Genomic DNA, 15,265 nt, shown 5'->3' on the forward strand with positions numbered 1-15,265 from the left:
GCTTTGGATAAACACAAAGAATATTATTTTATTGCGGGTTTAGATGATACAGCCAATCACTGGCTATGTTGCCTTAACCAGTTAGTGATCAGTAAGCAAATTATGTACTTGAATGCGCATTGTCAAGTTGTGCCCTTTTGTGCACGTGCAGAGTGCTTTGGTTTGTTGTCAGTGAGCACACTGGAGTTCACGTGTAGTACCACTTAATTCTTTCAGACTTTGGCAATGAACAGATTGGATCACTTTTTCCTTTACAGGGAATTCTGGTTTTATTGGCTTTGAATTGGGTAAACACATAAAACAATATAATATAAATGTAGAAAAGAAGAGGCGGATCATTGTGTAGTTTATCCCAATAAACAAAAGGAGAGCAACTTTAGTTTCCCCAGCTTAACTGACCTCCGACCTCATCCTTTGGATTCCCTCATGTCCATAGGACTCACAGTTGGCAGGAAAGGATATATACAATATGTATAGCACAATAAAGTGGCAGTAAGATGTATTTTTTAATCTGCTGTGAGCCTGTATTGAGCTCAGCTAGTAATAATTTTGTACATATTGTATACATCTTTTTCCTGCTGACTATGGGCCTTAACCCCTTTATTGACCACAACAGCGCTGCGGAATCTGTTGGCGCTCTACAAATAACTGATAATAATAACACTTTTCCATTTTCTGTCCGTTTGGGACCAAGGCTATTTTTACATTTCTGCGGTGTTTGTGTTTAGCTGTAATTTTCCTCTTACTCATTTACTGTACCCACACATATTATATACCGTTTTTCTCGCCATTAAATGAACTTTCTAAAGATACCATTATTTTCATCATATCTTATAATTTACTATAAAAAAATTTATAAAATATGAGGAAAAATTGAAAAAATCACACTTTTTCTAACTTTGACCCCCAAAATCTGTTACACATCTACAACCACCAAAAAACACCCAAGCTAAATAGTTTCTAAATTTTGTCCTGAGTTTAGAAATACCCAATGTTTACATGTTCTTAGCTTTTTTTGTAAGTTATAGGGCCATAAATACAAGTAGCACTTTGCTATTTCCAAACCATTTTGTTCAAAATTAGCGCTAGTTACATTAGAACACTAATATCTTTCAGGAATCCCTAAATATCCCTTGACATGTATATATTTTTTTTTTAGTAGACATCCCAAAGTATTGATCTAGGCCAATTTTGGTATATTTCATACCACTATTTCACCGCCAAATGATATCAAATACAAAAAATCGTTCACTTTTTCACAAATTTTTTCACAAACTTTCGGTTTCTCACTGAAATTATTTACAAACAGCTTGTGCAATTATGGCATAAATGGTTGTAAATTCTTCTCTGGGATCCCCTTTGTTCAGAAATAGCAGACATATATGGCTTTGGCGTTGCTTTTTGGTAATTAGAAGGCCACTAAATGCCACTGCGCACCACACGTGTATTATGCCCAGCAGTTAAGGGGTTAATTAGGGAGCTTTTAGAAAGCTTATAGGGTTAATTTTAGCTTTAGTGTAGTGTAGTAGACAACCCCAAGTATTGATCTAGGCCCATTTTGGTATATTTCATGCCACCATTTCACCGCCAAATGCGATCAAATTAAAAATTTTTTTTCACAATTTTAGGTTTCTCACTGAAATCATTTACAAACAGATTGTGCAATTATGGCACAAATGGTTGTAAATGCTTCTCTAGGATCCCCTTTGTTCAGAAATAGCAGACATATATGACTTTGGCGTTGCTTTCTGGTAATTAGAAGGCCGCTAAATGCTGCTGCGCCTCACACGTGTATTATGGCTAGCAGTGAAGGGGTTAATTAGGTAGTTTGTAGGGAGCTTGCAGGGTTAATTTTAGCTTTAGTGTAGAGATCAGCCTCCCATCTGACACATCCCACCCCCTGATCCCTCCCAAACAGCTCCCTTCCCTCCCCCACCCCACAATTGTCCCCACCATCTTAAATACTGGCAGAAAGTCTGCCAGTACTAAAATAAAAGGTTTTTAAAAAAACATATGCTACTGTGTAGGATCCCCCCCTTAGCCCCCAACCTCCCTGATCCCCCCCAAAACCGCTCTCTAACCCTCCCCCTCTGCCTTATTGGGGGCCATCTTGGGTACTGGCAGCTCTCTGCCAGTACCCTGTTTGCAACAAAATATGTTTTTTTTTTGGCCGTTTTTTCTGTAGTGTAGCTTCCCCCCCCCACAGACCAACCCCCACCACCTAACTGATGTGTTGTTTTTTTTTAATTATTTGTTTATTTTTCTACCCTTTTTTTCATTTTTCAACACTATTTTTCTGTAGTGTAGCGGTTCCCACCCGCTCCCTCCCCGTGCATACGCCCCACCCCCCGTGCACGTGCGTGCCCCCGGACATCCCCGCCCACTATCCTGCTCCCTCCAGATCAGAAGGGCCATCAATGGCCGCCACCCGCCTCCGATGTCGGCTCCCACCCACCAATGAACAGAGCCACCGATCTCCCGTGCAGAGAGGGCCACAGAATGGCTCTCTCTGCACTGGCTGAAAAATGCTATTGCAGGATGCCTCGATATCGAGGCATCCCGCAAAAACCGGAAAGCAGCTGGAAGTGATCAGGATCGCTTCCAGCTGCTTTCCAGACCGAAGACGTGCAGGGTACGTCCTCAGGCGTTAACTGCCTTTTTTTGAGGATGTACCCTGCACGTCCTTGGTCGTTAAAGGGACACTGAACCCAATTTTTTTCTTTTGTGATTCAGATAGAGCATGCAATTTTAAGCAACTTTCTAATTTACTCCTATTATCATTTTTTCTTCATTCTCTTGCTATCTTTATTTGAAAAAGAAAGCATCTAAGCTAAGGAGCCAGACAATTTTTGGTTCAGAACGCTGGGCAGCACTTGTTTATTCATGGGTGAATTTATCCATCAATCAGCAAGAATAACCCAGGTTGTTCACCAAAAATGGGCCAACATCTAAACTTACATTCTTGCTTTTCAAATAAAGATACCAAGAGAATGAAGAAAATGTGATAATAGGAGTAAATTAGAAAGTTGCTTAAAATCGCATGCTCTATCTGAATCACAAAAGAAAAAAAATTGGGTTCAGTGTCCCTTTAGGGTAATGCCCAGAGGTGAGTTTAGCTGACGGGAAACTGTTGTTTGCAAGATAATCTTGAGTTTGTATGGGTTTCATATGCTATTAAACATAAAATTATTCTATTAATAAAGGTGCTTTGGGTTACAGAGAGCAATTTAACAAAGTAGTAGTGTGAGCTTTATATAGAGAGATAAATCTGAGGAGAAAAAGACTGAGCAAATAAAAGACATTAGTCATAAAGATAAGAAAATGAATGAGGGTGGGAGCGGTGAGAGAACATAAAGGAGAATAAATATAGAGGCAGAGACAGAAACACATGAAATGTTTAATCATGGTCAGATATTCTAGTTATTTTTAAATCAAGTAATCCGTTTATCCTATTATCCATGCACTCTTTATTACAAATGATTTTTTCCTAAACGTCAGTGAGGATTTTGGACTATATCGTAAAAAACTACACATATAGAACAAAGCCGTTATCTTTTACAGCATTCTTGATATTGCGTTTAGAACAAAAATAGAGGTATCAGCTATACTGAAAGAGATAAGGTTGCTTTTAATGGGCCCTGTTCCATATTCATGTTAAAATTTGCACTTCATAGACCAGGGCAGTTTGCTATCTTTTATAGGACTCAGCACAATACCAGACACGTGTGGTGAACACGTGCACTCCTTGTAAAACGTGTCATCCATTGTCATGAGAGCAAAATATGATATAGTAGTGACATTTTCATAATTTCCTCAGATGAGCCCATATATATTTGTGTTACATCATTTTTGCTCCAACAGTTGAATTCATAGAACTGTTCTGTGGTTCAGCATAGGAAGTGCCGAAACCTAATAGTTAATGATAGCTACTCATAAATTAATTTATTTTGAGGAAGAAAATGTTTATCTATAGCTATATTTGTATATTATGAGCCAGGTTACGAGTGGAGCGTTAACAGGTATGCACAAGCGTTAAGGGGTATATAGTGAGCATTTGCATGCGTCAGGTTTTTCGCTTTTATTACAAGTTGAAATTAAACTCGGTCGCTTGAGTACAATTGAAGTTAATACATTGGGGCCAATTTACCAAATGACAGGTGTACATGATTCTCTGTAGCGAATCATGTCCGTTTGACATCGCTGAATACCGACAGCATATACTGTCAGCATTTAATATTTAAATTTAATGTAATGCGCCCCCTGAAGATTTGCGGCCAATTGGCCGCTAGCAGGGGGTGTCAATCAACCCGATACAGATTCGACTGTTGATAAGAACGAATATTCTTAAAAATTCTATGTTCGAATGTTATTTACAGTTTTCGAATGTCACTTTTGATTTCGAAAGTTTATATTCGATTTCAAATGTGTATATTCGATTTTGAATGTGTATATTCGATTTTGAATGTCACTTTCGATTTCCAATGTACATAAAAGATGGAATATACACATTTGAAATTCAAATGGATATATTCAAATTTTTATAAACATTCAAAATCAAAATGGATTGCATTATTTCAAATATGACTCTAAAAATCGAATATAACATTAAAAAACATTTGATTTAAATTGAATATTCTAAATGTATCAAAATGTATCTTTTTAACATATCATACTTCACAAATCTAAAAGAAAATCTAGTCTACAAATATAAATTAGACTCTAGTCAGTCAGCATCACTGGCTGCCAATGCCCATTCAATAGTACCCAGATACAAGGCAGGACTAGCACAGTAAAACACAACCCACACTACATTACAAGTACAACATCTCTATGATAAACATCAGTACTTCTAAACCTCAGTCCTCAAGTAAACCTAGGCTAGTAGGCAATATTTTCAGAATGTCTTAAAGGGACATAATACTCATATGCTAAATCACTTGAAACTGATGCAGTATAACTGTAAAAAGCTGACAGGAAAATATCACCTGAGCATCTCTATGTAAAAAAGGAAGATATTTTACCTCACAATCTCCTCAGCTCAGCAGAGTTAGTGCTGTGTAAAAAGTTATACTTCACCTGCTCCCAGCTGCAGGTAAAAAAAAAAAAAAATGAAGAAATGAACAGCAGCCAATCAGCATCAGCAGTGCTGAGATCATGAACTCTTACTGTGATCTCATGAGATTGACTTAACTCTCATGAGATTTCATAGTAAGCTTCCTTTACCTGATTGGTGAAATAATATGAGAGTTCACGATGCTCATCCCCTAAGCTGTCCTAGGACAGACACACTAAAATGCTGCTTAGAAATCCTTTACAATGGGAGGTGGCTACTGAGGAACTTTTGAGGTAAAATATCTGTATTTTTACATAGAGATGTTCAGGATATATTTTCTAGTCAGCTTTTTACAGCTATGCTGCATCACTTTCAAGTGTTTAAACATTTGGGTATTATGGCCCTTTAACTGGAGCACAGGTAAAATAATCAGTAACCATGGTAACTAACCTGGTTCTCACCATAGGTATTGATTATTTTACTAGTGCTCTAGTTAAGACATCACAAAAATATAGCCTGTTAGGGCCACTTCTGGTTAAGAAACACTAATGTAGAATAGACTTCTTAGAATTCTAAATTCTTAGAAAAAAAAACAACAACTAAATAAATGCATAAAGTAAAAGCAGGTATATCATCACCTGAATTTTTGCCTATAAAAAAAATAATAGACCACATATTACCTCTCCAAAAATATATGAAATTTATTGCAGATGAAGATAAAAAATGCGTCTTCTCATGGTGTGCAGTCCATCCTCCACAGTTGTGTCCACACAAAAATAAAAAAATAAAAGATGCCACAGGAGCAAATAGATAGATAATAGTAGTATATAGAAAAAAAATCAGTATCAATATATTCCAACACGACCACCAAACCAGTACGTCCCTTTTCTCCAAAACTAAACCTGTCAAATGAAATTTTAACAACTACAACTATAACATTTACATATGGGAGGGAATAAGTTGATTTGAATATTTAAATTTGAATATGAAATTATTCCAATATTTATAAGATAACTGAATTATAAAAACTAATTCGAATTTGAATATTACTTTACAAAAGAAAATTGTAGCTTAGAAATACTATTTCGGAATTAAAATTGAATTAGAATATTACATAAAAAAAATCAAATTTGATATATTGGAATCAAATTTGAATATTACATTTTGAAATCGAATGTGAAATATAGATATTGAATTTGAATATTGAATATAATATAAAGCCAACAATTCTATTATTAGAACAAATATTTTCGAATGTAATCGAAAAATTCGAAAACGAACATTCGAAAATCAAATGTTATGTAAACATTCGAAATTCGATTCGAACGAATGTATAATTTTTTTTTAAATTTTGAATGTTTAGAAACATTCGCCCATCCCTACCTTTAAGTCATTCCATTTTTAAGGATGCTTCCTTTGTAAAATATTTACCATTTAGTTATAGTAAACGTTGCGCCGTTCCTCCTCCCGCATCTAATACTTTATTTAGCTGAGTGATGATGAATCTGGCTTCATCCAATCATTGCGTGTTCACTAGGCGTCCAGCTTGTGGGGCACTCAAGGATTGGATGGAGCCGGATTTGTCATCGCTCCGCTAAATATATTAGATGCGGGTGGTGGAACGGCGCAATGCTTACCATCACTAAATGGTAAATATTTTACAAAGAAAGCATCCTCAAGAAATTTAATGACTTAAATACATTAAACCCCAAAAAAATTATTTCATGATTCAGATAGAGAATACAATTTTAAACAACATTCCAATTTACTTCTATTATCTCATTTGGTTCATTCTTTAGATATCCTTTGTTGAATAAATAGCAATGCACATAGGTGAGCCAATCACACGAGACATCTATGTGCAGCCACAAATCAGATCTAAATCTAGATATGCTTTTCAGCAAAGGATACCAAGAGAATAAAGCAAATTAGATAGTAGAAGTAAATTAGAAAGTTGTTTAAAATTGCATGCTCTTTCTAAATCATGAAAGAAAAATGTTGGGTTTCATGTCCCTTTAAAGTGCCCCTGTTTTTATGAATGGATTTTACAATCACTTTAAGTGCTTAGCTCACCTCCTGATCTTTTGGAGCCCTTCAGTTTGCTCACAACTCCCTTCAAAAACTACCCCAGTATGTTTTTCGAAGACTTTAATTTATAGTAAAAAATGATGTGCACTAATTCATTATAGCATTCAATTTTAAGACTAGTAACCCTGCATCTCTATGTATCTAAACCCCTACAAAGGTACATAGTAGAAGTACTGCTTGGTCCCGAGCCGAAACTGCTGCTGATCCTATCAGCAGTGCTAGTTACACAGCTGGGGTGCGATTGGTTCAGCAACAGTTTCCACTTGGGACCAGCAGCTCTCTGTGGATTTCACGCTGTACTTAAACTATGAACCTTTGTGGTTGTTAAGCACATAGAAGTGCAGTGTCGCTAATCTAAAAATTGTATGCTCTAATAAATTAGACATGTCATTTTTCAATTATTATGGCCATTGCCTCCCTGTAATGAAGAATATTGTTGCAGATTGTGTGCCGGGTTGTTAGGTGGACTGGGTTAGGCTTACCTTATTTAAGATGTTGCAGTTTTTCTCTCTTTCTGCTTCAGGACCAGCTTGGAAGATTTTCCCATCTTTCCTCCTAGCTATTTTTTTTTCCCAAGAGAACAAAGTAAATGTGATAACAGCAGTAAATTGAAAAATCCCTTAAAGGGATAGTAAAGTCCAAATTAAACTTTCTGTTTTACTTTTATCATCAACTTTGCTTTGTTCTCTTTGTATTCTTAGTCGAAAGCTAAACCTAGGTAGTCTCATATGCTAATTTCTAAGCCCTTGAAGGCCGCCTCTTTTCTGAATGCATTTGACAGTTTTTATCAGCTAGAGGGTGTTAGTTCATGTGTTCCATATAGATAAGAGTTATTTAAGAGTCAGCACTAATTGCCTGAAATGCAAGTCTGTCAAAAGATCTGAGATAAGGAGGCAGTCAGCAGAAGCTTAGATACAAGGTAATTAGAGGTAAAAAGTATATTTCTATAACAGTGTTGGTTATGTAAAACTGGGGAACAGTAAATATTATCTATCTTTTTAATCAATAACATTTTTGGTGTTTACTATCCCTTTAAAAGTGCATGTGGGGGTCAATTAATGACGCAGCGGATGTAAGAATCTGCAGGGGGCGGCATTGCACAAGCATTTCACGAGAAATGCTTGTGCAATGATAAATGCCGACAGCGTATGCTGTCAGCATCTATCGATGTGCAGCGGACATGATCTACTAGCACAATGGTAAATCAGCCACGTGGTGTATAATTCATGGTAGATTTTGACTCATGTCCATTTAATTACTTTCCTATGTTTTGTAAATTCTCTTTGCTTGTGTTACCAAATCCGTGTGCCGCATTAATATCAGCGATATAGATATGTAACTGAGGTACAATAAATTCACATACAGCACAAAATAAATGCTGCGTTTATCAAATAGAACTCCCCTCCCTAGTTTTACTAAGACTATGATACTCTTTGGAAAGATAAATGCAATTAAGTATATAGGCGGCATATTATAACAGGATATGGAGAGACCTTTTCAGTTTTAGTGAATCTAGGGGAGTGACTGTTCCTCTTAGACATGGATTGTTTTCTGTATCTGTATTATTTGATGCTGTTTACTATAATGCAGCCCTCAGAGGACACACAAAAGGGAAATACTATAATTCAAAACACGTGTTTTCTCTCCCTGGCTGCAGGCAGCTGAGTCCAGGAGCAGTAATTGGGCCGGGCAGTGTCTGCAAGTAATACAGAGGCCTCGAGAAGACAGAAATAAGTCTTGAAAATTATGGGCAGGGACTTGGCTGGGAGTTTGTACTGGAAAATGTGAGACAGGCAGCAGAATATTCATAGTGCAGGCCACGCAGCCGAGTGCAGAGCAGTCACAGGAGTAGCTGTCCATAACTTGTCTTTCCTAGACACTCTGGATGTATAAAGGTAGGGGATATTTAAGGGTTAACTATACTACTTTATTGTTCAGCTCTGCATATAGAGTGTTACTGCAGTATTTTAGTTTCTAGGAGTATTGAACACTATGACCTTTACATAGCTCTTTGGTAACTAACTTTTTGTGCAGTAGCAAATAAGTTTTGCTTCTTACCTATTCTCAGAGGGAAGTTCTCCCATTTAAGCCTCTTTATATCTCAAATATACTCTAGTTAGCTTTTGTTAAACAAGGTTGGAGTCCCTTAAATATGTTTAGAACTTATGGGCTTATCTCAGAGTTTAATTACTTTAAATCAAGGTTCCAAGAGACCACTTTCTGAAATTGCATCTGCTGTGTGTGCTACTGCATTGCCGCCATAGAATAGAATGATACATACATGGTTTTGAACTGAATCAACCGTCCTTTTTTTGATTTATGATACCGTACAGCTCAGGCATATGATTTACTTGTGATAATGAGTTTCACAAAAACTGAGAATTTCGTACAGTGAAGAGTACTAACGTACACACTGAGCACATGGCTGAATTCTGCTTAGGGCGAAAGAGAGTAAACGGTTGCGACGGATTTAAAGTGGAACGGAAATCGGAAAATGTCTATATTTACCTTTAAAGCAAAAATAATTTGGGACATAAACCATAAAGTTGTTTTGTCAGAGAGTAAAAAAAAAAACTTAAAGGGACATTCCGGTCAAAATTTTAATGCACATAGATTAATAACATCTTTGAATAGAAAGATATTTGCAATATACATGTATTAGCACAAATGCTTCTAGTAAAATGTATCACTGTTTTAGTGTTAGTATTTTTCTCTGCACGTGCATGTGAAGCACAGCTAGATATTGTCACTGCACCCACCTTTTAAATACTGCAGCTGCTCAGATCATCACTGGGGCTTTTATCATATCAGCAATTAACAAATTGAGTCATTACCAGATGGTACAAACACCTTAGGCTCCCTGAGCAAGTGCTGTGTTTAAAATGCTGGTGCACGGTGCATACTTAAAGGGACACTGAACCCACAATTTTTCTTTTGTGATTCAGATAGATCATGCAATTTTAAGCAACTTTCTAATTTACTCCTATTATCATTTTTTATTTGTTCTCTTGCTATCTTTATATGAAAAAGAAGGTATCTAAGCTTTTTTCTTGGTTCAGAACTTTGGACAGCAGTTTTTGATTGGTGGATGAATTTATCCACCAATCAGCAAGGACAACCTAGGTTGTTCACCAAAAATGGGCAGGCATCTAAAATTACATTCTTGCATTTCAAATAAAGATACCAAGAGAATAAAGAACATTTGATAATAGGAGTAAATTAGAAAGTTGCTTAAAATGGCATGCTCTATCTGAATGAATCACAAAAGAAAAAGTTTGGGTTCAGTGTCCCTTTAAATACACTTTTGAAACAGCTATAGCTTTTATTAGAAGCATTTTTGCTAATGCATGTATATTACAAAATTGCTTCTGTTCAATACCGAAATGCACCCATGTGGTTTTCAATTTTGGCTGGAATGTCCCTTTAAAGGGAATCTAGCATGCAAGGTGAAATATGGATGTTGATTCCTTGGCATTCACATAAATGTTAGATAAAATATCCTGCTGAGAAAGGGGTTCAATAGAGAAGGTACTGAAAAGATAACCCTGCATGCCATGACGGAGAAAACCAGCCAGTTTGTTTTTTTTTTACTTTATTTATTTACATGTAGACAGCTATATATTGCTTTTCCTACACTACTTTATCTTTTCATATGATGCATTTGTAACTTTATTTTTTGGGTGTTTATTTTTGTAATAGAATGTGATTTAATTAAAGGGACGTAATAGCCAAATGTTGAATAACTTGAAAACAGCAGCCGAGAAAATAATCAAATTAACATCTCTGTAAAAAGGAAGATATTTTACCTGAAAATCCAGAGCTACTCTTTTTACTGTAAGATGGATGGTAAAAAAAACAAAAACGGTCAATCAGCAACATCAATGCTGAGATCATACTTTGCTATAATGTGATATAATGGATTTCACCATGATCTTGCAATATTTCATAGTAAACTTACTTAAAGGGACACTGAACCCAAATGTGTTCTTTTGTGATTCAGATAGACCATGCAATTTTAAGCAAATTTCTAATTTACTCCTATTATCAATTTTTCTTCGTTCTCTTGCTATCTTTATTTGAAAAAGAAGGCTTCTAAGCTTTTTTTTTTTTTTATTCAGGACTCTGGACAGCACTTTTTTATTGGTGGATTAATTTATCCACCAATCAGCAAGGACAACCCAGGTTGTTCACCAAAAATGGGCCGGCATCTAAACTAACATTCTTGCATTTCAAATAAAGATATCAAGAGAATAAAGAAAATCTAATAATAGGAGTAAATTAGAAAGTTGCTTAAAATGTCATGCTCTATCTGAATCACGAAAGAAAAAAATTGGGTTCAGTGTCCTTTTAAGCTGAGGAGGGGAATTAACGCCTAGATTCCGAGTCTTGCGTTAGCCTTAAAAAGCAGCATTGAGAGGTCCCAACGCTGCTTTTTAACGCCCGCTGGTATTACGAGTCTGACAGGTACAGGCTCACTGCTCACTTTTTTTCCGCGACTCGAAAATACCGCAAATCCACTTACGTCAATTGCGTATCCTATTTTTTTGAATGGGATTTTCCTAACGCCGGTATTACGAGTCTTCCTAAAAGTGAGCGGTACACCCTCTACCTCCAAGATCCCTAACGCATTTGAAAGTCAGTAGTTAAGAGTTTTATAAGCTAACGCCGTAGTATAAAACTCATAACTAAAGTGCTAAAAAGTACACTAACACCCATAAACTACCTATTAACCCCTAAACCGAGGCCCCCCACATTGCAAACACTAAAATTTGTAACCCCAAATCTGCCAAACCGGACATCGCCGCCACTATAATAATTATATTAACCCCTAAACTGCCGCACTCCCGCCTCGCAAACACTAGTTACATTTTATTAACCCCTAATCTGCCATCCCTAACATCGCCGCCACCTACCTACATTTATTAACCCCTAATCTGCCACCCACAACGTCGCCGCCACTATATTAAATGTATTAAACCCTAAACCTAAGTCTAACCCTAACACCCCCCTAACTTTAATATTATTTAAATAAATCTAAATAAAATTACTATTATTAACTAAATAATTCCTATTTAAAACTAAATACCTATAAAATAAACCCTAAGATAGCTACAATATAACTAATAGTTACATTGTAGCTATCTCAGGGTTTATTTTTTTATTTTACAGGCTAAAATAAGTACAAATTTACCTGTAAAATAAAACCTAACCTAAGTTACAATTACACCTAACACTACACTATAATTAAATTAATTCCCTAAATTAACTACAATTAAATACAATTAAATAACATTATCTAAAGTGCGGAAAACCCCCCCCACTAAATTAGAGAAAATAATAAAATAATTACAAGTTTTTTAAACTAATTACACCTAATCTAATCCCCCTATTAAAATAAAAAAGCCCCCCAAAATAATAAAAATCCCTACCCTACACTAAATTACAAATAGCCCTTAAAAGGCCTTTTTGCGGGGCATTGCCCCAAAGTAATCAGCTCTTTAACCTGTAAAAAAAAATACAATACCCCCCCCCAACATAAAAAACCCACCACCCACACACCCAACCCTACTCTAAAACTCACCCAATACCCCCTTAATGAAACCTAACACTAACCCCTTGAAGATCACCCTACCTTGAGAAGTCTTCACCCAACCGGGCCGAAGTCCTCAACGAAGCCAGGCGATTGGTCCTCCAGATGGGCAGAAGTTTTCATCCAAGCCGGGAAGAAGAGGTCCTCCAGACGGGCAGAAGTCTTCATCCAGACGGCATCTTCTATCTTCATCCATCCGGCGCAGAGCGGGTCCATCTTCAAGACATCCGACGCAGAGCATCCTCTTCTGTCTTCATCCGACGACTAAATGACGGTACCTTTATGTGACGTCATCCAAGGTGGGTCCCTTCAATTCCGATTGGCTGATAGAATTCTATCAGCCAATCGGAATTAAGGTAGAAAAAATCCTATTGGCTGATTGCATCAGCCAATAGGATTTTTTCTACCTTAATTCTGATTGGCTGATAGAATTCTATCAGCCAATCGGAATTGAAGGGACGCCATCTTGGATGACGTCACTTAAAGGTACAGTCATTTAGACGTCGGATGAAGACAGAAGAGGATGCTCCACGTCGGATGTCTTGAAGATGGACCCGCTCCGTGCCGCATGGATGAAGATAGAAGATGCCATCTGGATGAAGACTTCTGCCCGTCTGGAGGAACTCTTCTGCCCGGCTTCGATGAGGACTTCTACCCGTCTGGAAGACCACTTTGCCCGGCTTCATTGAGGACTTCGGCCCGGTTAGGTGAAGACTTCTCAAGGTAGGGTGATCTTCAAGGGGTTAGTGTTAGGTTTTATTAAGGGGGGATTGGGTGGCTTTTAGAGTTGGGTTGGGTGTGTGGGTGGTGGGTTTTAATGTAGGGGGAGTATTGTAATTTTTTTTCAGGTTAAAGAGCTGATTACTTTGGGGCAATGCCCCGCAAAAAGCCCTTTTAAGTGCTTTTTTTAATTTAGTATAGGGTAGGGATTTGTATTATTTTGGGGGGCTTTTTTATTTTATTAGGGGATTATATTAGGGGTAATTAGTTTAAAAATCTTGTAATTATTTTATTATTTTCTGTAATTTAGTGGGGGGGTTTTCCGTACTTTAGATAATGTTATTTAATTGTATTTAATTTTAGTTAATTTATGGAATTAATTTAATTATAGTGTAGTGTTAGGTGTAATTGTAACTTAGGTTAGGTTTTATTTTACAGGTAAATTTGTACTTATTTTAGCTAGGTAGTTATTAAATAGTTAATATCTATTTAATAACTATTGAACCTAGTTAAAATAAATACAAAGTTGCCTGTAAAATAAAAATAAACCCTAAGCTATAACTATTAGTTATATTGTAGCTAGCTTAGGGTTTATTTTATAGGTAAGTATTTAGTTTTAAATAGGAATAATTTAGTTAATTGTAGTTATTTTATTTAGATTTATTTAAATTATATTTAAGTTAGGGGGGATTAGGTTTAGGGTTAGACTTAGATTTAGGGGTTAATAACTTTAATATAGTGGCAGCGATGTTGGGAAAGGCAGATTAGGGGTTAATAAATATAATGTAGGTGTCGGCGATGTTGGGGGCAGCAGATTAGGGGTTCATAAGTATAATATAGGTGGGGGTGTTTAGACTCGGGATTCATGTTAGGGTGTTAGGTGTAGACATAAATGTTCTTTCCCCATAGGAATCAATGGGGCTGCGTTAGGAGCTGAATGCTGCTTTTTTGCAGGTGTTAGGTTTTTTTTCAGCTGGCTCTCCCCCATTGATTCCTATGAGGAAATCATGCACGAGCACGTTTAGCCAGCTCACAGCTACCGTAAGCAGCGCTGGTATTACAGTGAGATGTGGAGCTAAATTTTGCTCTCCGCTCACTTTTCTGCACCTAACGCTGGGTTTCTAAAAACCTGTAATACCAGCGTTGTCTGTAGGTGAGCGGTGACTGAAAACTGCTCATTAGCACCACACAGCTTTACCGACAAAACTCGTAATCTACCCGAAAGTGTTTACACGTAAGGTTCCATTCACTCTTCAAACTCTCCAATTTTAAAGATGCAAATATTGCAAAATCCAAACTGTTCCAAAATACAAACATTTTCCGTCCTTAAGCAATTTGGATTCATTGTTTTCGGTCTGTACTCATATTATTTGAGTATTTCCTTTTAGTAATGGAACTTTTTATTGTGGTGATTAAACACAAAGGGAAGATTGTATAAAGCTCTCTAGGCTTTTAACATTCTATAAAAAAATTTCCAGTACTATGAAGCACATAATTCTATAAAGTTAGTTTTTACCTTGGTGTTACCTGCTTCATAGTTGCCAACAGTCCCAAACACATGTGCATCAGATCTTCATTGTTGTCAACAGTCCCTAATTTCCAGGGACAGTCCCTGGATTTTGTTGTATGTCCCTGGATTTGTCCCTGGAAATGTCCAGGAGATTTGGAGGGCTGCAGCTGAGCTGGGTCATGTGTGACACAAGTTAATGGGGAGGAACTGCCAGTGAGGCTGTTTGTGCAGCAAGTACTCTGCTTCATCAAAATGAAATGGACTTTTTCTAAAGATACCATTATTTTTTATCATATCTTATCAT

The 15,265-nt window shown here is 36.7% G+C and overlaps 1 protein-coding gene across 3 annotated transcripts in view; it reads left to right on the plus strand.

Moving 5' to 3' along the window:
* SGCD (sarcoglycan delta) overlaps positions 1-15,265 on the plus strand; it is a 1,642,153-nt gene that overhangs the window by 1,077,980 nt on the left and 548,908 nt on the right. The window contains exon 1 of one of the 3 annotated variants that reach the window (XM_053718719.1): positions 8,908-9,036. The exons of the other annotated variants lie outside the window; for them this stretch is intronic. The gene's annotated coding sequence lies outside the window, so the exon portion shown is untranslated. Of the gene's footprint in view, positions 1-8,907; positions 9,037-15,265 lie in introns of those variants that run through there. 3 annotated transcript variants of the gene reach the window in all.

The sequence above is a fragment of the Bombina bombina genome, chromosome 6 (genome assembly GCF_027579735.1).
Source record: "Bombina bombina isolate aBomBom1 chromosome 6, aBomBom1.pri, whole genome shotgun sequence".
NCBI classification, from domain to species: Eukaryota; Metazoa; Chordata; class Amphibia; order Anura; family Bombinatoridae; genus Bombina; species Bombina bombina.